At 37.6% G+C, this 26,385-nt stretch overlaps 1 protein-coding gene across 19 annotated transcripts in view; it reads right to left on the bottom strand.

The window, feature by feature from the left end:
• LRR (capping protein regulator and myosin 1 linker 1 leucine rich repeat protein) overlaps positions 1 to 26,385 on the bottom strand; it is a 241,654-nt gene that overhangs the window by 132,266 nt on the left and 83,003 nt on the right. The gene's annotated exons all lie outside the window — the stretch shown is intronic.

The raw sequence follows: 26,385 nt of genomic DNA, 5'->3' as shown, positions 1-26,385 counted from the left end.
TAATTTTGGATGACTACAAATGACTATCAAAGGAAGAGAAAAATTAAAGCGTAGAACAAAAAACAAACGCAAAATCACCCAAGTGACTCATAAGATTGGCGTGGCAGTGGCCCATGGCCCAGTGTGACGAGTCAAGCACAAAGAAAATGAAAATTGAATAAACAAGCATTGAATATATTCAATGTCCAAACCAACCAGACAAAGTCATATGGTCTTATGGGGGGAAGAGAAAAAAGGGAGTGTGCTAGAGGTTCATATTCATATTGCATTGTCATTACACATGGGAAAAACAAGCGAGAATATCAAATGAATAAACAGAAAGAGTATTTTTCTGTAAAATTATGCATTACAGGGAAATTTGATGCACTTAATACAATGTCGACTAAAAAAACAAATGTGATTATGGAAACTTAAAGAGTCACAAAACACATGTTAACTTGTTACATTTTTGTCAATGGCAAACTATTTGCACCAGACCTAGCCCAAGCGACTTCTCATAGTGACCCAACATTTTGGGTTGTGCCAGAGGTACGTCATAGATTCAAAACAAGCATATGATATGACATTACTTCAACAATGTGGGAAAAAACTTTATTGCCAGACGTTGAAATTTTTCTTGACAATTTTTAAATTTCTTTGTAAAAGGCGACAAAGAAAACCACTTCACCTTCGCTCTATAACAAAACCTAAAAAATGTCATATGCCATTTTCAACGTCTGGCTTCGAATCAGCGTACCTCAAATTTTACGTAACGTGTATATGGAAATGCCCGACACGCTCTTTTACGTTACCTGAAGTCATTGGCACGAAGACAGTTGAAATTTCGGGGAAATATAAGTGCGGGAAGTTGAACGCTCTCTTCATGTATTGGATACATGCAGAAAACAAATATTTAAATCCTCTTTTGTTAGATCAACAATACCCAAATTTATTAATTTGTCATTAAAGTTGAGCTGAACGATCGAAATGTTTTGCAAATGAAATAGGAAAGCCGAAGCCATTCACACACAACCACCAAATTATGAGGTCGGTTTCTCTGGCAATGCTTCGAATTTTAACCCGAAGATATGGTAATATCCTGGGGCATGATCCTGCTAAATTTTGTCGTATGTAGCCCTAAAATTTTTCGGCACGACACGACGAAACACGGCGTTTGTCAAGAAAGCACGACAAAGCACTACACAATCCCACGGCAGCAGGTTCTCTCGTACCGGATTGACCCGGAACCACACAACATCAGTGTTCCGACCAGCGGCTGCCACCTCAGTGTACATATGCCTGTATTTGTTTAGTTTTTCTGTGTTGGGAGGAACATACCCCGGAATGCCTGCTCCGGATTCTTTTGATCCGTACCGGGACGGAGGAAACCCAGGACCAATAAATTTGTGGTCGGTTTGTCACATCCGCATCTTCACCAAAGTCGAGCCTTCGGTGAGATGCATTAGATGTCGGGAGTGGGATCATCTAAGGTTGCTCTGGACTTGTCCACGTGAGGGACTATGATGCTGCGTGACCACAGTCCCCAGTGAGTCAGATTACGAAACTCCCCCGTAGTCCCCTCGACAGCATCCGCACACGCATCATTTAACACCAGCCGTTGTTGTCCCAATCTCAGAAAATTCATCCTTTTTTGCAATTTAATTGCAATGGACTCCGAGGTAAAATCGACGATAAAGTGGGCTTCATGAGTCGGAAGAATATCAAGGTCGCGGCGGTGCAAGAAACCAAGCTCAACGACAACTGTAGCTTACAGCGTTGTGATGGCTACAACGTATTAGGGACGGTTCGCACCAGAAGTGGAGGTTTTCCTATTGCACCAGTTTGTCCCATACAGACCTATCTCGATTGAGCCTGTCTATAATGACCCGTACATGGAATGTATTGGGGTAGCAGTCAGGTGTGGAACTGTCGATATAGAGTTGCTGAACATTTACATCCCGCCGAGAAATAGCTGTATCTCAGATTACGAGCCTGACATTAGCCGGCTTTTGGAAGGTCATAATCGTCTGGTCATGGGGGACTTTAATGGACATCATGAGATGTGGCATTCGGCCATTGGAAGCGACCAGAGGGGTACAGCGCTGGCTGAGCAGATTGATAGTTCTACGTTTTGCTCCATCAATAAGGCGCCCCTACCAAAACTCGAGGAGAGTATCACAATTCGCCAGACATAACCCTCGGGTCACCTGGTCTGACAAATGACGTTATCTGGAAACTCGTCATTTCCCTAGGATCAGACCATTTCCCCATAATTGTCTCCATTAGCAGACCAATCGATTTCATCACCTCTGAACGACGCACATTCGTCAATCATGGGAAAGCTGATTGGCGGAGTTTCAGAGAGTTCACCAATCACCCCTTCAGAGAACGGCCCAATCCTTCTGATGTTCGGGTAGCGGAAAGGACGTTCCGAGACATCATCACTGCTGCAGCCGCTCGCCATATACCTGCTGGTCGAATACCCGAAGTGAGACCAAACTTTCCAGCAGAGGCGACGGGATTAGCAAATGAGCGTGATGAGTTTCGTCGAGCCAACCCCAATGACCCCAGAGTCAGAGAGTTGACATTGGGTAGCCAGGAGTCGAGCATCTCACCAAAGTTCTTAACCTATTACTAGCCATCCACATTGTTCCGGAAGTCTGGAAAGTGGGCAGGTTGGTTTCGCTGCTGAAGCTACGCAAGGATGCCAGCAAAGGTGAATGGTACAGGCCGATTTCCTTTTGATTGACCATAGTAGAGACTCATGAGGTCTTACTCCTCCACAGCGTCAGAAATAGCTATACAGTTGCGGATAATCACCATGTGTTCCGTAAGCAGAACACCACGACAACAGCGCTACATGCCATCTCCAGACAAATTAGTCGACGACTCAAACAGAGCAAACTGTGCACCTCGATATTGTCAAACTCTACATGCTGTTTGAAGACATTGAACATTCTATCCTTCGGTTTGAAACGTTGGATAACCAATTGAATGTGTGAAAGCTAGTCATACGTGAAATTCAGGAACAAGAAGTTCAAGCCCCATAGTGTGGGAGGGAGTTCCCCAAGGTGGGTGATATATCCGCAACTGTTTAACTTGTACCTCTCCTGCATTTCATCCCGTCCAGACGGCTTTGAGATCGTAACGTATAAGGATGATTGTGCAATTCGTCGGTGTCATGCTTAATCGCATTTTAATGTTTGCTGCACAACTGCTTGGAGCTGACTGAAGAATGTCAGGGATCATGGCAGGAGGGATATTCATAATCGAGAAAGAGAGGTCCAACGTTTCAAGGGAAACCCCCTATATCAGCAAGCCTATCAAAGCCTATCAGGTTTGAATAGCACTGAAACAGATGCAGTCGCATATGCCATAAACAACTACCGTCTGACATCGTGCAAAACATCTGCCCAGCATGGGGCGCAGGACCGCACGACACACTTCGCCTTTTCAACTGCCCTGCCAAACCTATTCAACTATCTCCAGTAGCTTTGTGGTTACATCCCATCAAAGCAGCCAAATTCCTAGAACAAGAGATAGATGCAGAGCCAGATTAAGCAGAACTAGAACAGAAAACTAGTTTCAGGATCCATATTTGAGATTTTGTTGGACAAAATTTGAAGATTCTGAGAAGTAAAGTTTTCAACATTTTATTCCAGATGAATGCGTATTCACGTTCTTACTGTTTGTTCCATGTAATCCGTTTCTATGGATAGTATGTGTCCGCGTTCACAGAGAACGATCATTAGTTCGGCCTTGAAAAACATAATCAAATTATGATCGACTGTTTGTTTAGCTCAGAAATAAATTATGGAGCATGAAGTTTTCATTTGATATCAATGTATACCAATTAATATAATAAGGGTCTTCTAGCATTATTACTCTGTTCCTGTGGTGGTATCACATATGGCGATACGGTCAAGTGAGTCTAAACCCGGAATGTAATGCGTGAATTAAACATAGCTTAGCAAAAATGAAAAGACCACAGATACACAGCTGATGTGATGGGAGAGGAAAGTAAGAACTGGGTTATATCGACCCCTGCAACACTGGCTGATGAGTCGCAAGTTACTTAAAATGTAATCATGTAACAGTGGAATGTGTTTTTTAGTCACTGGCGTCGTTACCGCCAACACCATCAATAATCACCAAACCAAAAACAACTTTCCTTAATTGCCAACCAATGAACAAGAAGAGACCCAAACAATGTGAACAGAGAAAGAATTTAAGCGCGTTAATGTATCATCGGATCATTTAACGACCAACCTGTTTTTCTATGTTTTGTTACAATTTTTTATTCTGTCGTTCAGGTTCTGGTTCTGATTTTGGAGTCTAATTCAGGTGGTCGGTCTTCGACTAGTTTAGTGTTGGTTTTGGCACTAGTTATGCGGTAAAGCTAAGTGGCTGGCTGGTTGGCTGTCACAGCTCTGTACTGCCACTATTAGTTTAGCTGTTGGTAGTTAATGTAAGTTAGTCGGGCACACACACATACACACAAGATTCGCTTTAATTTAAGCTTGGTGACACAATTTCACCATCACACATTGCTGTTGCTGCTTTTTTTCTTTGTTTGTTGCTTTTGATGTCACATATGGAGTGTAGTTGTCGCCAAAAAGGAAAATCGTTGTACAACTTGTTTTTCCATGCCAGGGCAGTTAGTTGGGGAGCGCACATTTGCAAGCAAAATATAGACCCATAAGAAACAGCAACAACAACAACAGCCTACACTCAATTTAAAAGACAAACATACATATAGCATTTTGTGACATACAAAAAAATATTGGCAACAAGTATAACGATAAGACAGACAGACAAACAAATGTTTAAACGTGCTGCACGTAGTTGTAGATGTTTGGTTGGATAAACATAACTATTTGTTTGGGTGAATAAATTGCATATTTGTGCGAAAATAATACCACCACCACTCAAAACAGTTTACTTCGAGGGAGTTTCTTCTAGGTAATGTGAACGAGTAGCCCGCCTTAGCGTTGTAACAATTATATTGTTGAGGTATTTTTTTGTAAATATGTTTGCTAATCGGTTTCCATAAAGAAGTTCTGAATTTGGCTAAAGGAAGTCAAACGTATGAATTTCACAGGAAACAGGTTTTGAGAACATAATAGGTATTGTAATTGTGATATAATACACATTGTTGCTGCAACCATATATTGTGTGTTGGAGACTATAATAACATTTTAAGCAACCATATACATATTTTTTTAATTGAAATAATTGAGCTATCATGACCTAAGGAGTTTTGTATTGAAAAAGGGATATCTAGCGAAGTCCACATACATCCAACCAATATGCTACGATCGTCTCACTGGTGGTTATTCAGCTCATCAGGCATATCAGATGTGGTGCTAGACAAATGCTGAGTTTGAAAACTTGTACCCAGTAAAATCTTCGATGAAAAATCATGAGTTGAATCATGGGTGCAAGTGATCTGGCATGTCATCTTTTTGTCATTTTCACTCATGAATTTTATATGAGCGTGACCCCCAAAAGATGACGTTCTTTTTTGGATCCTAAGCATTTCATTTTAACCAATACATTAACATGTCATTTTCACCAATGCTTTGGCATGTCATTTTAACCAATGCATTAACATGTCATTTTCACCAACCCCTTGGCATGACATTTTCATGTCTTGTTTGGAAAATGGAAATGCTCTATTGAAATATGGACAAACAAAACTCTTTATTAATTCAAACGAATTCACGAAATAACTACAATTAATTGATCAGCAAAAAAGTTTACATCCAAAATTGCAATGTAATCACCACCGCTGCAACGCATAAGATTACTTCCTCCGTTCTCCGCAACTGATATTCTTTCATCTTACAAAAGGTTTTTCTATTATCTTCCCATCACCAGTTCAGATTTCGACATGGACTCCAAATGCACTCCTTTAAGTATTTTTATTTCGTAAATTACTTTTATTTTATAATTTTATTATTTTATAACAACATTTTGGAAATTTATACTATGTTTACATTTACGAAATCCACTCGATTTCATCTGTCAATTCCTTTGTGTATACGTCAAATGAAAACTCATCTGAAATCGATTGGATTTCATTTGACGTTTGAGCAATGGAATTGACAGTTGAAATCGAGTTGATTTCGTAAATGTAAACATAGTATTATACTCTTTTGTTTAAGCCTTTACCTAATTAACTGCGTGTTGCGTGTGCGTTCAAAAATACAAAAACAAAATACATGTATTTCAAATTGAAAACAAAAACAAATACATGTATTTTGTTTTTTTGAACGCATACGCAACTCGCAGTTAATTAGGTAAAGGCTTTAGTGACGAAAATATGTAGGGATCTACAACCCGGCTTGCTCTAGGGATCTCTAAGAACAAAATGTAACGAATGGGGAGGAGAGACTTTTTCTGGAATATACCATTTATGCTTAATTAATTTATTTTTAATTGTTTCTTTCCAAAAAGTCGTTTCTTCTTTATTTTCAGATTCTTGTTCCTTTTCGTTGCGGACTTTTTTTCAAATTCCTAGAAGCGAGATTTGATTGATTTCGTTCTATGTATGTCAGATTTATAACAGACAAGGGAACTTTTAAAATAGCAATGTGTGCAGTCCGATTCTATTTTTAGCTCGATGATTGGGACTTCATTTTTATTGCAGACATTTCGAGCTTCATACAATACCAATTGTTTAGAAGTTTTAGTTGTCTTTGGTCTGTTCCAGAACCAGCAAGAATCTACTAATTTTTACTACGATAACAATTTTTCCTTTATGTTATCGGAAAAAATAGTAAAAATTAGTAGATTTTTGCAGTACTGGAACATACCAAAATGAAAATAAACAGGTGTGTAAATAAAAACACAAACATCATCTCTATTGGATCGATGGAATGGGTATAAATGCTGATGAAAAGATCGGATCTTTCACGACTTCCTTTGCATTGGTTCAAATCCTAATGAAAAGATCGGATCTTTCACGACTTCCTTTGAACCAATGCAAAAGATGACATGAAATCACGTCATCGCAAAGAACCCCTTCCTTCAAATTTTGCTGGGTATATATACTAAACTTATTGCAAATTTGCAGTTGTGAAGTATTTTTGAAGCCTTTTTGCTACCAAGTCAACCTAGTGTCTCTGGTCTTCCTAGAGTCATTCTTCAATACACACATATATACAATCGAAGGTGCTTTTCCTTCATGAATTGTAATGTCATCCAATTCGGATGTTCAATAGATTGGCAGTGGCTTAGATATCACTTTTTCAATACAGACTCCTTAGGTCATGATAGCTCAATTAATTCAATTAAATAAAACTCTCACAAATAAATGACCTTCGTCCTAATAAGACAACAATTAAATAAAAATTCATAACATGAGCCCGGCTGCCCCGGCTTAGGTTTGAACCTGGGACCGTTGGAGGGAAGTTTTCTCTATGTTCTTGAACATCTTGGTCAATAGCTACAATTACTGTTCGGCTGTTGAAGTAGTGTGCATTTTCCGGAATCCATACTCATGTTAGGCAACTGGGAATCTCCTTCTTATCATGGGGAGGAGTTGTGCCTCTAGGATCTTCTCTACACGCAAAAAATATATATTAGAAATATGTTTGGATCCAAACCAATGTATGTTTGAGACTGGTTGCAAACAAATATATGTTTAGATCCAAACATAATATGGTTGGGGTCCAAACAAATATGTTTGCAACATTTTGTTACAGATCTCAACTTATTTGTTTGGGTACCAACATATATCTACGGACCAATCTGCGTTGACGGTGAATATCGACGTCGCATGAACCACGAGCTGTATCTGCTATACAACGACATCAATATTGTTAAACGTATCGAGATGCAGCGATTGCGTTGGCTAGGCCATATCATAAGAATGAGCGATGATGAACCCGCTAAAAAGGCGTATGAATACATGCCACATGGCGGTGCACGCAGAATTGGCAGGCCAAGGAATAGATGGCGCAAACAAGTGGATGATGAGATGACAAGGCGCGGTATTCCAGAGTGCAAAGCAACAAATAGAGAGGAATGGAGATCTCTTCTTAGTTCGGCCTATAGAACAAATGTTCTGTAATGGGCCAGCTAAGTAAGTAAGTACCAACATATTTTTTATGTTAGAACATATTTGTTATGTGTGGAGAGAGGATTTTTGTTGAAGGGAGTAACAAAAGGGCTCTCGCGGCTGCGGAATGCTGTTTTTTAATAAAGTGCTGTGTGTATGGTGTAATAGAAGACGCAGAAGCGAAGACGGGAGGTTAAAAAAGGTTGTTTTTGCTTTGGTGGTGTGTATAGCAATCGCGTGTGTTTCGTGCTTTGTTGTTGTTGCGATTTTTTCCAGAAGCAGTAATTTTTTCTGTTTCTTTCAGTTAACCAACCTTATTTTATACCCTCAGCCTTTAGGCTAAAGAGGGTATTTACACTTTGATACGACCAAAAATGTGCCTCTTCGAAATAATGGTTTTAGACCCCAAGTATGTTTGTACGATATCCGTTTCAGACAATTTTGAGTAGATCTAGCAATGTCCGTCCGTCTGTCTGTCTGGCAGGCTGGTGCGCACGATAACTCTCGAACGGATCAATCGATTCGGTTCAAATTTTGGGTATCGAAATATTTTTTTCCAGATTCGATTTAAGTTCGAAGATGGGCCATATAGGTCCACTCCTTCAGGTACCTCCCCCACAAATGTTCAAAAATTGTCGCAAAACTTGTGCGCACGATAACTCTCGAATGGAATAACCGATTTGGTCCATACTTTGCACATCGTGTAATTTCTACCAAACTTAGATGAGGTTCCAATATGGACTCAATCGGTCCACTCCTTCGGGTACCTCGCACACAAAATTTCGGAAAAGTTCAGTTTAGGACCTGGTCTCGAATCGCTTTGATTTTTGTTTCGCAAGTTGTATTCGCTGTCCTCTATACGACGCTGTAAGTTTCATTAGGGGCAAGTCCATACTTCCTGAGAAAATAGCCTGAAAATTACAAAAAACCCTATGACACCGTGTGTAGTGGTTGGAGCGCAAGATAACTCTCGAACGGATCTGCCAATTCGGTCCAAAATTTGGCTTTCGTAATATTTTGTCCAAACTTACTTCAAGTTCAAAGATGGATTATATCGGTCCACTCCTTCCGGTACCTCCCCCACAAAAGTTCGAAAATGTTCGGAAAATTGGGAGTGACCGATTTGGTCCATACTTTGCACATTCTCATAATATCTACCAGATATAGATCAGCCCCATGGTTTATGTCGGTCCATTCCTTTAAGTACGTTTTCCGCAAAATTTTTGAACTTTAATCCTAATCAACATTTTTGTCGGTTCATACGACCAAAATTTACATAAGTTGTTTGTGAAAAAAGTGTTTCAATTTGCACAGGCTGAGGGTATATCTCTGTCGGCAAAGCCGACTGATACTTTTTTACTTCTTATTTTTTTCTTTAGTTTTCTAAATACAATCGTTGAGTAAAGACGGTAAAGAGAGTGAATAAATCAGTTTTTGGTGTTTTTTGTTGGTTTGTTGGTTTTTTGAATATTAAATGCCCAATACATTTTATAATTGTTTTATAATTGAATCAAAAAGTTGAATGGAAATATTCTATTGCACAAAAAAGAAAACGCATTTATTATTGGTAATTACATCAATACATTTTTCATATACATGCATACATACATATGTACATATGTATATTTGAAATATGGATGTACCTATTTATTACATTATATAATCATTTGATTCCAGATACCACTTTCCCGCTGATGATTTCAACTTTGGGGAGAATGTGTTTTATTTCACAACCAACGAGAAGTGTACAACGATGTTTCTATATATATATTTTTTTCTTTTTAAAAGTGTGACCTTTTCTAAATTATTTCATTCCGTTTTTCTTTTATTAAAGTCTGTTATCTATTTCTTTGGCGAGCAAGAGAGCTTGCATTTCAATGTGTTGTACATTGAAATTTACGTTCCCTTGCTCTCAGTAAGCGCCCACTGGTGCATGTGTTTGTTTTTTTTTGTGGCTTTTGGGTTTATGTTTATATATTTTATCTAAACAAATATCTGTTTGCACCCAAACATAAATTTGTTTGCACCCAAACATAAATTTGTTTGCAGGACCCAAGCATATGTTATGTTTGGGAGTGGTTGCAAACAAATTTGTTTGCTGCCAAATATTTCTGGGACATATGTTAGAGAGGCATTTTTCTGCATGTATTGAGGTAATGTTTCTTTTTTTATTCATTCCACAGGATAAAAATCAAACCAATTTACCTTGTATTACAGAATAGCATTGTCTTACCTGAAAATAGAAATAAGAAAAATTTATAAGTAACAATGATATATAAAACATAGAAATAATTTTATTTTATAATTATTTTATTCGACCTAAATCTTGTTTTCACAACGTGAATAGCTTCAAATTAATTTAAAGCTGCTGCTGTGCTCTTAATTGATTCATTTTTCTACCATACGTCGGCACACTCTAATAAACACTAAAGTGATTTATTATTGTGTCAATTGAAGTGGTTTTTGTTGTCTTTGCCATTTTAAGCTATGTTGCGAAAACTATTCCTCCACGCCATAAAACTTGGGCGGAAATTCTTGATGAAACTCTCTTCTGTGTATAAGCCAATTTAATTGTTGTTTTGTGGTCGGTTGGTTAGTTAGCGAGCCAGTGAGTCAACTAAGCATGTAAGTGCGAGCGAGTATGTACGCGCAAGTAATGAGCTACGAAACACATGTGAGACTCTGTGCGTTGTGAGAAAGATGGCAAGAAATAGCGCCTACTTTGTTTACTTTCTTTGATTTTTTTCTTAATATGCTTCCATCCATATTAGGTGGATTTTCGCACATGTCAATGACAAAGTGAAGATATAATATAAATGTGAAACAAAAAACAAATAAACATTGTTCAAATTGGGTCGTTGGAGAATTTGTAACGCATTATTTACAAAACCTACTTATTTGTAATACATTTTGTCAATTTTTGTGCTTTTTATAATTTACTAAAAAATGAATTATTTGAGAAGAATGGCAGAACACATTAAAAAAAAATCTGATGAATGATAATGTTATCAGGGTTTAGCATTAAGTGGCGACCCAAACAAAATAAGATATTGTAAATATTTAAAAACATTTATTGTTGCTACAATCATTTGTGGTTGTGGCAATATTACGTATTGCTACATATGTAAGTATATAGAATACCAATGTTCATAAAATGTTGTTACGGAATTGGGTTTAACAGAAACCCGTTGATTTTACGGCTTGTATCTAATGAGTACACATACATATTTACTTTACTTCTCTGTTCACAACTTCACTTTTAATTCGCGATTTGATTTACAACGCCCTCAGCCACCTGCTATTCACCCGTATTTATACTGGCTCGCTTCAGCATAGACTGTTCTAAAATCCTGAATCTAGGATGTTCTACAATGTTCAAACGAAATGCAACCAGATCCAATGGAAAATGCAAACACACGCATAAACAACAAATGGAGGAAAAGTAATAAATACGAGATAGTAGAAGGGACAATATTGAATGGCTTCGTAATGTAGAAAAATAACTAATAATGGTGGCATTTTTTTTTTATTAGGATAGCTGTTTTAATTTTTTTTTTTGCAAAATAGTCAGGCTTAATCCCATTGTTGTTGTTTTAATATTTTAAAACAACTAATTTATTAGTGGAGAAAGTTTGTTCGCCAAGGTGTAAGGCAGGGAAGACTAGTTTCGATCCTCGCCATAGCATCTCATCAGTTCCCTTGTTTGTGGATATTCTCTACCGAAGTTATTTTTATAATAATAACTTCTTCAACAACAAATTTTTATATCCAAACATCAATCGTCAGCTTGAAGTATAAAGGTGAACAAAAAAACTTCAATGAGAAGTTTTTCTTTGGCTACCTCACACAATCCCGCCGAAAGTGTTTGCAAAACCAAGACAAACCTTCTCCACTGCTATGTTTCGTTGAGTTACAACGAATGCAACATACAAACAACATTTTGTGACAGCGCGATGAGGAGTGTACTACATCGTATAACAGCCCTCCCAGCCGAGTAGGTACTACCACAATTTACGATGAGCGATGTTGCAGACGTCATCCGAAATGTGTAATCATCCAAGGCGTAGGCCCACAAGAAATTTCAATGGTAATACATACTTAAGAAACTGGATGAACCCCGAGTTGAGTATTTGACAAGTGTTCTCAATCTATCGTTAGCCTCCGTACGATCTTGGCGTTTGGTCCTATCGTCGATGACATATGTATGTGTAGGTTAAATGTTTACATAGCTGACGTAGTGCCGTATAAGGCTCCTCCTGAACATATTGGTCTATGGTGTCCTGATTCCGACCATTAACTACCCCCAGTTTAAGTCTTCAAGCCACAGTTATTTGCGACAAGATCAGAAGTAGGAAGAAGATGCTCAATTTTTTAATCGGAAATCGTCAAAAAAATCAAAAAGTCAAATCGTCAACAACATTTGGAAAATCGTCAACATGGTCCAAACTATGTTTGGTTACCGTTTTTCGCTGATAGTTTTGCCCATGGGCCTGACAACATAAGATATACAATCCACAGCAATAAATCTAACCCAATCTCACTTAAATACCGCTATAAAGACAGCTTTCAAAAGATGATAGTTTTCTCTATGGTTATCGAGTTTGCAGTAATGCAGTAAGCAAGCTGGGTACACATTGCCAGTTTTGAATGACAGCTTAGCTCAAATATCGCTTGCTTGTTGTTGGACATTCGGAAATCGATAGAAAAACTGACCGCCTTAAGAGGCCATTAGTAGGTTGGTCCATTAATAATCCTAAACGAAAATTTTCAGCTGATGTAATTCGAAGGCGGATCAAAAAATATGAAAACATGTATTCTTGATATGTGCCTAAATATCGCCAATCCGTCCGGAAATTGCTATAAAACATTAAAAAAGCTCATTGAATCGAGTTAACCCAATTAAAGCCACTGGTCGTTTAAACGGCACAAAAAATGGTTGCCAAAAATTGCCGTAAAACTCAGGCATTTTAGCACATTTTGGTGGGTTTTTTGCATTTTGTTGTAGTATTGTCTGTTGTCTATCATTCCACGCTTATAAAGTTTGATTTGGCCCACACAAGCAATTAAAAAAATCGACTTTTTTGTAATTTTCGACTTTTGGTGAAAAATTTAAATAAATTCAGGGATTTGTTAGGAATATAGTAAGAGTATTTTCTCAATCAAAACCCAAGGGATTGTAATGTAAGAATACTCCTATATTACCCTTTCAAGTTTTCGGCATTTTTAAAAGAAGTTTCGATTACAAGAAAACTATACGTTTTAGAAAAAAAGTTATTTTTTAAAAAACTCTTTAAAAGTCTCAAAAAAAAATTTATTTAATTTTAAAGTTTTCTCGCAAAAATTAAAATTCTCGGCGCTAAGTGGGTTAAAGCTTTTCGTGCATTTTTGGTAAAAGTATAGTTATTGTCTTTTATTTTTTTTTTAATTTTTCAATTTTGTGCCAAAAAATCGTCAAATTCGGCAAAACTGTCCCCAAGTCGCTGGCCGGCAGCACTTTGGGTGCTGACAAAGAAACCTTGTTGACCTCTTATAAAGCAATAGCCCAGTCTGCGGAAAGCTATACGGAGCCGGTGTGATATGCAAATGTTAGCGCTACGCAGTGGAAAATATTCAAACATCCCAAAATACCGCTGCAACAGAGAGCCTTCGCTTGACACTAGTGGACCATCTTTCAGAGGAGACGAAGATTTTACCGATACCGTGAACATCCCTGTCACGATCTAGTGGAAAGGCTTCCCCCACTCAAGCATATCAGGAGAGGTTTTCATGATCTGGAGAGTGGTTTAAAGGTATAAGCGAGAACCTCTAGACCAAAGAGCCTATCAGGCAGGCTTGAATAAGATTCACACTGATGCAGTTGTGCAGGCAGTTCAAAGGTACAGTGTGAATGCCATACTCGGAGACAACGCCCATCAATCGCAGCAGAAAAATGCCAGCTATCAAATCAAACACGAGTGGTTTTAGCCCAGTTAAAATCCGGACGATGCAGTCGCCTGAATTTATGTTCGGCCCGAATTGGTGGTACGATACCCAACACATGTAAGATATCAGGTTTGTAAGGATCATCACGGAACACTGCTATGTAGGGTCCAGAACTTGTTGGTGTGGTGAAAACAATGTCAATTGCTACAGGCGGATGAAATGAAGACAGAGACCATCGACGAGCACCTACTACGACACTGTCCAGTGTTAAATAACACTCGGAACAGAATCTTCAAGTTTGGACCCTCAAGCCTTAAAAGGTTGTGGCGAATGTACCCTGAGCGCCTTCGAGCTTTAAACTATTTACAATCAACTGACTACTTCCTCTTGGAAGTTCTATCTGTTTCCTAACTATTTGATATCTACTTTCCTTCTTACTGCCAATCTTTTGTCTTCTACTTACAGAATGACCATACTTGACCTTTGATCTCCGAGTAAAGCGGCTGAATTAATTACAGTATCGCGTACTTAAATCCAATCCAAGTTTCAAAGTTACATACAAAACACAATAATTTTTTCTCTCCCAGGGCTCATATCTGTGTCAATGTTGTTCCAATCGAAATTATTTTTTGTTCGTGTTGCGCTGTGTTTTTCAGCATGTACACCGCATCTAAATTTTAACTAGAGTCTTGTGCGAAATGGCCTCAGATAGGCCATCGCTAATATTAAACAAGACAGCTAACATTGTCTATATCATCATAGCATTCTATGACAAACAAACATGTCAAGAACCATTTTTGGTAAAAGTATATTGGCAAATTCCCAGTTCTGCATATAAAATTTAAACAATTTTTTTCATTTTTTGAATCAAATTAAAATCATTTTACAAAGCCTTATCTTAACGTTTAAACTTAAAGTAAAACAAGTAAGAAAAGCGTTAAGTTCGGTCGGGCCGAACTTTTTATACCCTCCACCACAAATTTCAGCCATTTCGGTGGATTAATGTGGCCACAACCTTCAAAATACCGAAATTCGGAAGGTACCGTTCTATGGGGGCTATATGATGGCGTGGACCTATACCTACAAATTTCTGGGGGAAAGTTTTATACGCCTAAAGAAGACTAAATACCAAATTTCAGCCATATCGGTGTGATAATGAGGCTAAAACGTTCAAAATATCGAAAATCGGGAGATATTGTATTATGGGGGCTATATCAACACGTGGACCTATATAAACATTTTATGGTAGAAATGTTTCTTAGCCTCTGGAAACACAAAATACAAAGTTACAACCGATTCTTTGGTCAAATGGGTCTAATACATTCAAAATCTATTAAAATGACGCGTACTTTATAAGGGGTCTTATATGGGGGCTATACCAAAACGTGGACCTATATAACGCAACTTTGGTAGGAATGTTTTCTGGCCTCTGGAGACACAAAATATCAAATTACAACCAATTCTGTTGTCAAATGAGTCTAATACATTCAAAATCTATTAAAATGACGCGTACTTTATAAGGGGTCTTATATGGGGGCTATACCAAAACGTGGACCTATATAACCCAACTTTGGTAGAAATATTTTTTGGCCTCTGGAGACACAAAGTACCAAATTACAACCAATTCGGTGGTAAAATGGGCCAAATATCTTAAAAATTCCTTAAAACGACGACGCGTCACGCGTCATTTTGTATGGGGGCTATACGAAAGCGTGGACCTACATAGCCCGCTTTCAATACCAAAAGTCCTACGTAAATATAACATATTTTCCCAAAATTTCATCAACCTACGTCAATCCGTTTGGACGCTAGAGTGATTTCCACAGACGGACAGACGGACAGACAGACAGACGGACAGACGGACGGACATGGCTATATCGATGTAGAATTGCACGCTGATCAAGAATATATATACTTTGTGGGGTCTACAATAATTATTTCGAGTAGTTACAAACGTAGTGACAAACTTAATATACCCCCATCCTATGGTGGAGGGTATAAAAAGATACATAATTATTATAAGATACCGTAAGATGAGCTTAACATTCTTTTTCATTGTCGACCTCAACATCAAGCTTATTATGGTCATCAGTTTTATTTTTCTTTGTTCTTTTAATTCTAAACAAAGTAATCGGAATTTATTGACTGTTTCCTCCAATAAAGCGGCAACCAACCAACTAGCCAGACCTCTTTCGTTTCATTTCTGCTTTTATTTATTGGCTGTTTTGTTTGTCTTTCTTTCACATAGTTTTTCTTCTTCTTCAGTTTTTGTTTCTGGACATTAAAAATTTGAATTGATTTGAATTTAACCCAGTTCTATTTTCGATGTTCTGTTTCCAAATTGTTGGCACACTTCTTTTGGCTTTCTTTGGTATTGTGTTTGGCTTCTCGTTTTTGTTGATTTTGCTGTTGCTATAGTCATTTTTGTTGTTGTCTGGAGAGTTTGTCAGACAGTTGTGCGTTTACGACTTTAACTCTTACTGCGACACTGTGTGTTCGACCATAAAGTTTTTTTTTGGAAGTACGAGAATATTTCAAACTCGTTCATTTCGTATTTTTAATAAATAGAAATACCGGCATTTGGACTTATAAAGTTTGATTGCGAAATTTTGCAGTTACAAATATAAATTAAATGAATTGCTTAAAAAAATGAATAAACCAGAACTGCTATGTAGGGATGCCGAACGGAACGGGTTTATAGTGATCCCCAGGACCCGGAGGAGTTCGAATTAAAAAATGTGATTTCAGAATTTGTATTTGTAAATCATCATAATGTTCGAATTGGACAAAAAGATAAACGCACAAAAAATAAATAAATATGAATTTAAAACACAAAAATACACCTATCAAAACTTTACTTAGATTAGCTCAGGAGTTTTAATGATTCATAAGAGTTCTGCAGCTAACAGCCTTACAACGGACTGAGGAAGGATCGCACCAAAAGTTGAGCTAGCTTTCCTATTGCACCAGTATGTTCTATACAGACTTATCTCGCTTGATCCTGGCTCTAATGACCGGTACATGGAATGTATGGGGGTGGCGGTCAGATGTGGAGTTGCCGAGGTAGAATTACTGAACCTATATATCCCACCGATAAATAACTTTACTCCAGGTTATAGGCCTAACATTAGCCCGACTTTAATGCTCATCTTGAGTTGTGGCATTCGGTCATTGAAAACAACCCGAGAGATATATATTGCTGGCTGAGCAGATTGATAACTTTACGCACGCCCATACCAGAATTAACGGAGAGTGTCACCGTTCGCCAAATATAACCATCATTTCACTTTGGATCAGACCATCGCCCCATAATTGTCTCCATCTGAATGCGAACTTTCATAAATCATGGGAAGGCTAACTGGTCGAGTTTTAGAGAATTCACTAATCACCGCTTCAGAGATCTGCCCAACCCTTCTGATGTTCGGGTAGTAAAAATGATGCTCCGAGACATCATCACGGCTGCAGCCATTTGATGTATACCTGCTGGTAGAATACCCGAAGTGAGACCAAAGTTCCCAGCAGTGGCGACGGGATTATGAGCGTGATGAGCTTCGTCGTACCAACCCCAGTGACCCCAGAGTCAGGAAGCTGGTTAAATCATCTAAAGAGTTGCAACATTGAAGCCGGAATAAGTGAATTGTGGGCAACGGTTAAGTCACTCTCGAACCCTGGAAAGAAGGAAGATAAACCCCAGTCACGTTTGGCGACGTTACGCCGACTGATCCGAAAAGGTGCACAAGTAATTTCAATCGACAGTTTGTCTATCACTACGGGAGGGACAAGTCAAGAGAAGAGTACTACGTCGCATTAGATCTCTTCCTGCCGTGGAGGAACCACCACATCGTTCCCGAAGTCTGCAAAGTAAGGAGGGTGGTCCCGCTACTGAAGCCAGACAAGGATTCGCTTTTGTCGACCGTAGCAAAGACCATTGAGGCTTTAATCTTCCCCAGCGTCAGAAGTAGCTATTCAGTTGCCGATCATCAGCATGGGCTCCGTAAGCAGCACAACACGACAGCAGCGCTGTAAGCTACACACATATTAGTCGAGGACTCAACTAGAGCAAGCCATGTGATAGAACAGTGATGGTGGTACTTGACTTATCAAAAGTCTTTGATACTGTCAAGCACTTCACGTTGTTTGAGGACGTGCATACAGCCCTCCGGCCAAGTTTGAAACGTTGGATAACCAATTATATGTGTGGTCGGCAGTCGTACGTGGATTTCAGGAAGAGTAAATCCAAGCCCCTTGAGTGAAACAGGCAGTTTCCGAGGTGGGGTGGTATCTCTGGAACTGTTTAACCTTATTCCTCCCCCTCTAGAAAGTATTGAGGTCGTAACATATACGGACGATTGTACGATCTTAGCGTCAGGTGCCTTCTCTTACGTCATTTGTGAAAAGCTGAACTCCTCTTTTGTGATCTGAGATGTGAGAGTAGAGTTCAATGACATGGTCGATGATAGCAAAATTCCGACAACAAACTATTCTACGGGTCACATTCGACAGCATGTTCATGTCATTCGCGCATGCCCTAGCTATCTGGAAAATGCTAAGATGTAAGAACAAGGTCCTCAAGTACCTAGCCGGCAGCACTTGTTGACCACATATAATTGCAACGCGATTAAAAAATATTCAAACCTGTCAGAATGCCTTCTTAGGAACTGCAACTGTGTGCCTCCTCATGTCTTCAGTGGACCATCTACATGAGGAAACAAAGATTCTTCCAGTACAGCAACCCAATGGCATGCTTTCGTTGCAGTACTTGCTCGGGTGTTACTGTGAGAGCCATCCTAATCACCATGAGCTCCTGTTCAAAAGCTCTAAAAACCCTCTAAAAAGCTCTATAAAACGAAAAGGCTTTAAAAAACGACAAACGCGGTGGCTTTGTTCTTTTATTTCATTCATTTTGAATCCCCAATGGCCTTTTAATTTTAAAAATTAACATAAAAAATAAAAACGAGAATTGCGTTTTAACTACTGCAGTAAAAAAAATTAAAAAAAGTATTAAAAAACTCTATTTCATTCAGAGGAAACCAATTTTAACTTCATAAGATATTTTTATATATTTATTTAATTTTTATATTTATTTAATTATGTTTTTATTTTAAGTTTTTTTTTCATTGAAAAAAAAAAAACGGAACATTTTACTTATTTAGAATAGAGTTTTTCACAGAGATTACTCCGCTTTCATTCATGTGTCTATGTGTTCTCATTTTTACTCAGTTTTTTTATTATTTACATATAAATTTTAGTTTATTGATAAAGCGTCAAAAACTGTGAAACAATTTTATTCGTTGATTGGAATGTTATTATCATTAATTACATAAACAAAAATTTTCTTTTAAAAAGTCTTTCGACTTTCTTTTCAAAAAAATGTTATAAATTATTGTTGTTCTTCTTCACAATACATTCATTGTAACGTATAGAATTTTTACAATTTCACATCCATCGAATGAATGCATTTTGTTGGTATGTATTTTGCAAACTGATAAAAATGTTAATCTTCGAACGAGGTATGCGCGAATGTGTTTTTCTTTGTTTAGTGGTGGCTGGCATGTTGTATTGATATGGCCGCAAATATATACGGCAGACAAGGTGTGGTCGATTGCAGTTATATCAATGTACAATATGTGTAGATACGTACAAAGATACTACAATCATCAATCAACGTGGAATTGTAAAAGTTTATCTTTTTAAACTGTACAACAATTGCATTGATTGCAATTAGTATTGTAAATGATGTTTTTTATTCATTCTTTAGAAGATAGAATTCCAGGTTTTAACTATTTAGCCCCTAAGACTTATAGCGAAATGACTTCTAGATATACTACTTGCCTGCGAAACAAATATGCACCCCAGACAATACCGGGAAGAGAGTCTCGGATTAAATATGCAAGAACCTGGTATAACTACGATAAACGAAGCTAGTCTTTGTATAAAATGAATCCCGGAAAAATCTAGACATCAGTAAATCGGCTAAGAAACAAGTAAAAAAGTATAAGTCGGCTTTGCCGACAGAGATATGTGAATTGAAACTTTCATCTACGGAGAGATCGACACAATTGTTAACTTTTGTTGGGGAGGTACTATAAGGAGAAGATCGATATCGACCATTTTAGAAGTTAAACTAAATTTGGACAAAATATTAGGAGATCCAAAGTTTGGACGAAATTGATTGCCCAGTTCAAGAGATATCGTACATACCATTTTAGTGAAATTTTTTAAATATTGGAGTGAAGTACCGGTAGTTGTTGCCCATCTTCGAACTGAAACTAACTTTGGACAAAATATGACGAAGGCCAAATTTTGGACCAAATCCGTTGATCAGTTCAAGAGTTGTAGTGCTCTCCACCACTACATATGGTGCCATAAGTGTTTTTACACCTTTTGGGCTGTTTTATCAAGAAGTATGATCTTGCCCCCTGAAAAAGCTTTTACAGTCTCAATTGAAGCAGCAAATGCAAGCTGCTACAACAGAAATCAAAGTGATTCTAAAGCAGGTCTTAAAATGAACTTAACCGAAATTTTGTGTGGGGGGTACCCGAAGGAGTGGACTTAAACTAAGTTTGGACAAAATATTACGTAGGCAAAATTTTGGTCCGAATCGGTTGATCCGTTCCGAGGGTATCGTACGTTCCAGCCAGCCAGACAGATGGACGGACATGGCTATATCAACTCCAAATTGTCTGAAACGGATTTCGTCCAATCATTCTTGGGGTCTAAAACCATTATTTCGATTAGACATGTTTTGCCCTCATCATCCTCTGCCCCCTCCATAAATATTGATATAAGTCTGTATGTTCCAATTACAGAACTTGTGTTCGTATATTTTTTTATCATAGAACGGTAATATATGTCCGAGTGCCTGCTCTGAGCTCTTTTGATCCGTGCTGGGATAGGGAAAACCCCCGGTCCAAAGAACCGTTTCTTTTACCAGATGAGCATCCTCCACATGTCAAAATCGGTGAGATATAATGGATGTCAGAATGGGTGCACTTCCGAGGCTGATCTGGTCTAAGCCACATCCCGTACTACTGTGAAGGAATCATGTTGTTGCTTGCAGGCCCAGAAACTCACCATTGTGTTTTCAACTTCGACGGTGGATTCATCGTCGTCGACGGACACCCCTCAGTCTCTCCAAGAATAACAAAAAAATGCAGTATCTTACACCAAATGTTGTTGTTCAGCGCCTCGGTAATTCATCGTTCATGCAATTTAATTGCGGAGACCATTCCGCAACAAAGTCAGCGAAATTGTAGATTTGAAAAACATATAGGCCGTGGCCATGCAGGAAACAAAGCTCGCTGTCACCTTTAACATGCAACGTTACGATGGTTACAATGTTTTGCGGAAGGATCGTCGAAGTAGACTTATACACCAGTCTTTCCAATACAGACCTATCTCGCTTGAGCTTGACTCTAGTGACCCATACATCTTATGTATGGGGGTAGCAGTAAAGTGTGGGACTGGAAGAGTATCTTAATTTTTAATATTTGTGGCCTGAGTTATATGCCCGACATTAGTTCGCTTTTGAAGAGCAATAACCGTCTGGTACTTGTTGTTGTTGTGACAGTATATGATATGTTTGTAAGTTAATTTTTCTGCTTAGGCTACTAGAGTTAGTTGAGTAGGTTTGGCAGGGCATTTGAAAAGCGCAATTTAATGATCATTAGACATCGGATTTTGCATATTTGCATATTTTTTTATTAATAAAGATACGAAAATTCTGATTGGACCAAAATTCGTTTTGAAGAAAACTGAATGCAATGACAGGCTCATATTTTTTATTTTTTTGCATATTTGCATATTTTGCATATGCACAAAATATGCAAAAAATATGCAAAAAATATGCAAAATATGCAAAATATGCAAGTAATTTTTTTGACAAAAATCATCAAATTAAATTTGGAAAGTCATCAAAAAGTGTTCTATATTAAGCTTATTGCCGTTAAACGTCGATTTCTTAGCAGATTATCATGTTATTAGTTATTATTCCGCCACAGCAATAAATCTGGACTAAAAGACATAGAAAATTTCCTATAACCCAGCCTTCTTATTACAACATAAGTTGCTTTCTAATACAAATTTGTTCAAAAACTCAATCAGAAATGTCAAAATGTATGTATCCAAATATGTTGATAGGTTCTGCTCGGCCAAAAGTGTCTGACAGAATAACAAATGAGCTAGAAAATAAGACTAAGGAAATATTGAATATTACATAAAATCTTTCAAATTTTATTAAAAACATATAACAAATATATACGGTGCCATCATGAATATTTCCCTCTGAATTTTCCACACGGAAAATAATTTTTAAAAGTGAAATTCTTTTAAAACCAATATTTATTAAAAGTTGAAAAGTACTAGATTCGCTTCATTATGGCGTATTCTAGTCGAATCGACAAAAATATTCCCTTTTTGAGCATAAACACGGAAATAAAAAATTGTGAAATTGGGGAAAGGAAACAAATTCTGCACGGAATTTTTATTCATGATTGCACTGATAACTATATTTTAATAACCTAAGGGTATTATGTCTTAGTGAATGAGTTTGCAACATGCAAAAGGAAACGAAATAGACCCACAGTTCCTTTTGATGATCTGCATAGATTCGCACTTATCCACCTCGCCATGTCTTTTTGAAAATAAAGCACAGGTCACATTTATAGACCACTTCGCATATAAATTGGGGATTTTTTGGCCCTAGGGCGATCCCTATTTTGGTAAGAATCGATTAAGATTTGGATATTGCTCCCATATATACAGTTGATTCGCGATAATCCCTACCAAATTGTTCGGATTACCGAATTGTAAGGAAAATAAATTATTTTATATGATTAAATCACTCATGGAAGTTACATTATAATACTTTTTTAAATTGTAACTGCTAATTACGAACACTTAAATGAAAGTGCTCTACGTGTAAAAACTAGTGAGATTTTTCTACTCGAAAATCCGGAAAAAGAAAAAGCCAATCAGATTGTAAATGTAGTGCTAGAAATATGGCGTTTTCAAAGTTTACATTAGGATGTAAGCAAACCTAGAGACAGATGCATAATTTCATGGTTTTGTAAATTAATATTCCTTAAAAATCTTTGCCTTTTAGGTGTATAGTGCATTTGGCAACTTTAATGACAATATTGCGCGAATATTTTTCTTAATATATTTATATCCTATACAACAAGACTAATGTGTCATGAAAGGTTTGTCCTTGTACTCGATAATTTTTACTAAATGCTGCTGAAACAATTTTTTTACCATTAAACAACTGTCAAAATTCGAAGCATTGGTAATAATTGGTACAAATTATCGAGTACACGGACAGGTATAAATTAAACAATTGTGTATACAAAAGGGTTATGACTTTTTGACTGTGTTATCAAAATTGTTTTCCTGTAGCAGGAATGAATGAACTATATTTTATAGCATTCCAAATACTTTTCTAGCAGAAATATGTGAGTGGTTTTGCCATTTTAAAGACAATTCCAAGGTTTTTGACTTATTTTACCACTACCACTCTATTGTGTGGTTTTTCTAAGTGATGTCATTTTGCACTAATCATTGGACGTTCTTCATTTTTCTTATTATTCATCGTGGATAGGTATAACAATAATGCATTACTTTTCGCCGAGGAGTGAACATTTTCCAATTCTGCATTAAGTGGTTGTATGTGTACAACATAGATCGATATTATAAAATTATGTATTTTTAGTGCATTAAACTAAAAGCATGTCATCAATTGCTCTGTTCCTTTACTTCTGAAAATGGTAAAACCGGCAAAAGTAGTAAAAGTTGTAAACAGCTCCCGTATGAATTGTATTGTGTCTGAAGTAAAGGAACGCTTTTCGAGTAAAAAGTTGTAAAACTTGAAGATTCTTGAACGTAAAGGAACAGGACTAATATTAAAGCGACAGTTAGAGCATTTTTCCAAAGAAGCTTTTTGACCATAAAGAACAAAAATTGCCAATTTATGTCTGTATAAACTGAATAAAGGACTAAACACTATAAAATATATTAAAATCTATTATGTGGATATTCAAAACGTATACTTCTAATTATATCTATATTCCAGAACCTGGAATCGTAAATGGTACTTTAGTACTTTTTCCCATTTTGCGCTAAAAAACGAACCCTTTTTCCAAAAACTAGAAAAAATTGCACTTTTATCTAAACAAAAATAGCGATGACTAACTCCAGCTCCTTTGTTTCTCTGCTAGACGATTTTGGCCGAGAGTTTTGGAGAGTCTCAATAACATAATAATCTGCAAAAAAACTATGTTAAACGTCAAAAAACTTAATTTAGAATGCTTTTTTGATGATTTTCCAAGTTTAACTGACGATTTTTGTCAAAAAAAACACTTGCATATTTAGCATATTTTTTGCATATTTTGCATATTTTTTGCATATATTTTGCATATTTTTTGCATATTTTTTGCATATATTTTGCATATTTTTTGCATATTTTTGATATGACCCCAAATATCGAAAAATTGACCCTCGAAACGCCTAGATCCAAAATTTGAGTCCAATCGGATAAAAAATAAAAAACATGCTAAAATCCGATGTCTAATGATCATGAAGAGCTTTGGTATTCCATCTTAGGCAATGAGCAGATGCGTACAGCGTTAGCCGAGCAAATTTATAGCTCCTCATTTTGCATGTTGAACGAAGACGCAGAAGTGTACGAGGTTAATAGTATATTGTCACATGTCACGTGACAACAACAGTGGTATGTGCCATGGGAAATGACGGGTTGACAGGTCACGTCATTTATCTTTGCTCAGATCACCTTTTAATCGTCTCCGTTAATAGACCGCCCGACTTCATAACCTCTGACGCCGTACTTATCTGAACCGTGGAAAGTTGCAAATCAGCTTTTCGGCAGCTTATAGGGCAACCTGAGAGTTGCAACATTGGTACAGGATTAAGTCAACTGAGGGCATCTGTCATAAGTCACTCTCGAATCTGGGAAAGAAGGATTATAGAACGGCTTGTACTTCATGACAGTTACCGATTCGAAGAGTTGCGGGTGTTAAATTACCGGCAGCTTATAGGGCAACCTGAGCTTTATATGGCGAAGAGGAGTGTGTGATGCCGTATAAGAGCCTTCTCAGGCGAGAAGGTACCACCACAGTTTGCAATGAGCAAAGATGCAGACGCCATCCGAAACGCGAAATTATCCAAAGCGGTCCGAGGCACACGAAATAATGCTCGCTCGTAATGCTTAAGAAACTGGAAGAATCCGGAGTTGAGTATTTTATCGTTAGCCATCCAGAAGCCGTAAAAGTTCCGCTACTGAAGCAAGGCAAGGATGCCAACAAAGGCGAATCGTACAAGCCGATTTTACCTCCTGTCGCCACTTGCGAAGATTCTAGAGGTACTCTCCTCCGCATGATGAGAGGGTGTTTCTCAGTTGCCCATCATAAACATGGATTCCGGAAAATGCACAATATCACAACAGCAATACACATCATATCAACATCAATACATCTCATATCAGTCGAGGACTAAACAAGAACTGACAGAACGAAAATTCATGGTGGCTCTTCACATATCAAAGGCCTACGATACCTTGTTTGAAACGTTGGATATATGTGTGAACGCCAATCGTTTGTGGAATTCAGAAATAAGAAGTCTAAGAACCTAAGAGTGAAATAGGAAGTTCTCCAAGACGGAGTGATATCTCCGGAACTGTTAAACCTCTACATTTCTAAAATCCCACATTCTCCAGAAGGCATAGAGATCGCAATGTAATCGGATGATTTTAAGTAAGCGGATGTTAAGGCTAAATTCCGTTCTTGTATACCACTCCCATCCATGGCAGCAGAAGAAGACCAGCTGTTAAGACAAACACGAGTGGCTTTAGCCCGATTAAGATCCTGAAGATGCAATCGCCTCAATTCGTAATGGGCCCGAATTGATACATGATACCCAACACATGTGCTGCATGTGGATTGGAACCGCACAGAACGTTGCATCTTTTTAACCCACTCACCTGGCTCCTGATTCTTTATGGGCGCAGCCATTCCAGGGACCAGATAACTGAAAAGATATACGACTAAAGCGAATATAAGACTACTTTCCATAGCCCTTTGCGTTCAATTTGGAATCCACGGTTTTGTAATGTGGCATTAACTGACATTTGATCCTTAGTTAAAATAATGAAGAGCCTCCCTGGACCTCTTATTGGATCCTATCTATAATCACCTAAGTAGGTATGTAGAATGTAACATATGTATCAAACTACTGTAAAACAAGTAAAAAAAGTATCAGTCAGCTGCTGCAAAAATGTTTATGACGATCTGAGAAGAGCCCCTAAGCTGCACTTGTGCCAAAGATTTTAAAATTTTTGTACCGGAAGTACCCAAGAAGTGGACCGATATAGTCCATATTCTAACCTTATTTATGTCTCCGAAAAATAT

Source organism: Musca autumnalis, unplaced genomic scaffold (genome assembly GCF_047663935.1).
Source record: "Musca autumnalis isolate F117 unplaced genomic scaffold, ASM4766393v1 scaffold_5, whole genome shotgun sequence".
Taxonomy (NCBI): Eukaryota; Metazoa; Arthropoda; class Insecta; order Diptera; family Muscidae; genus Musca; species Musca autumnalis.
This window is presented reverse-complemented; position numbering and strand designations above follow the sequence as displayed.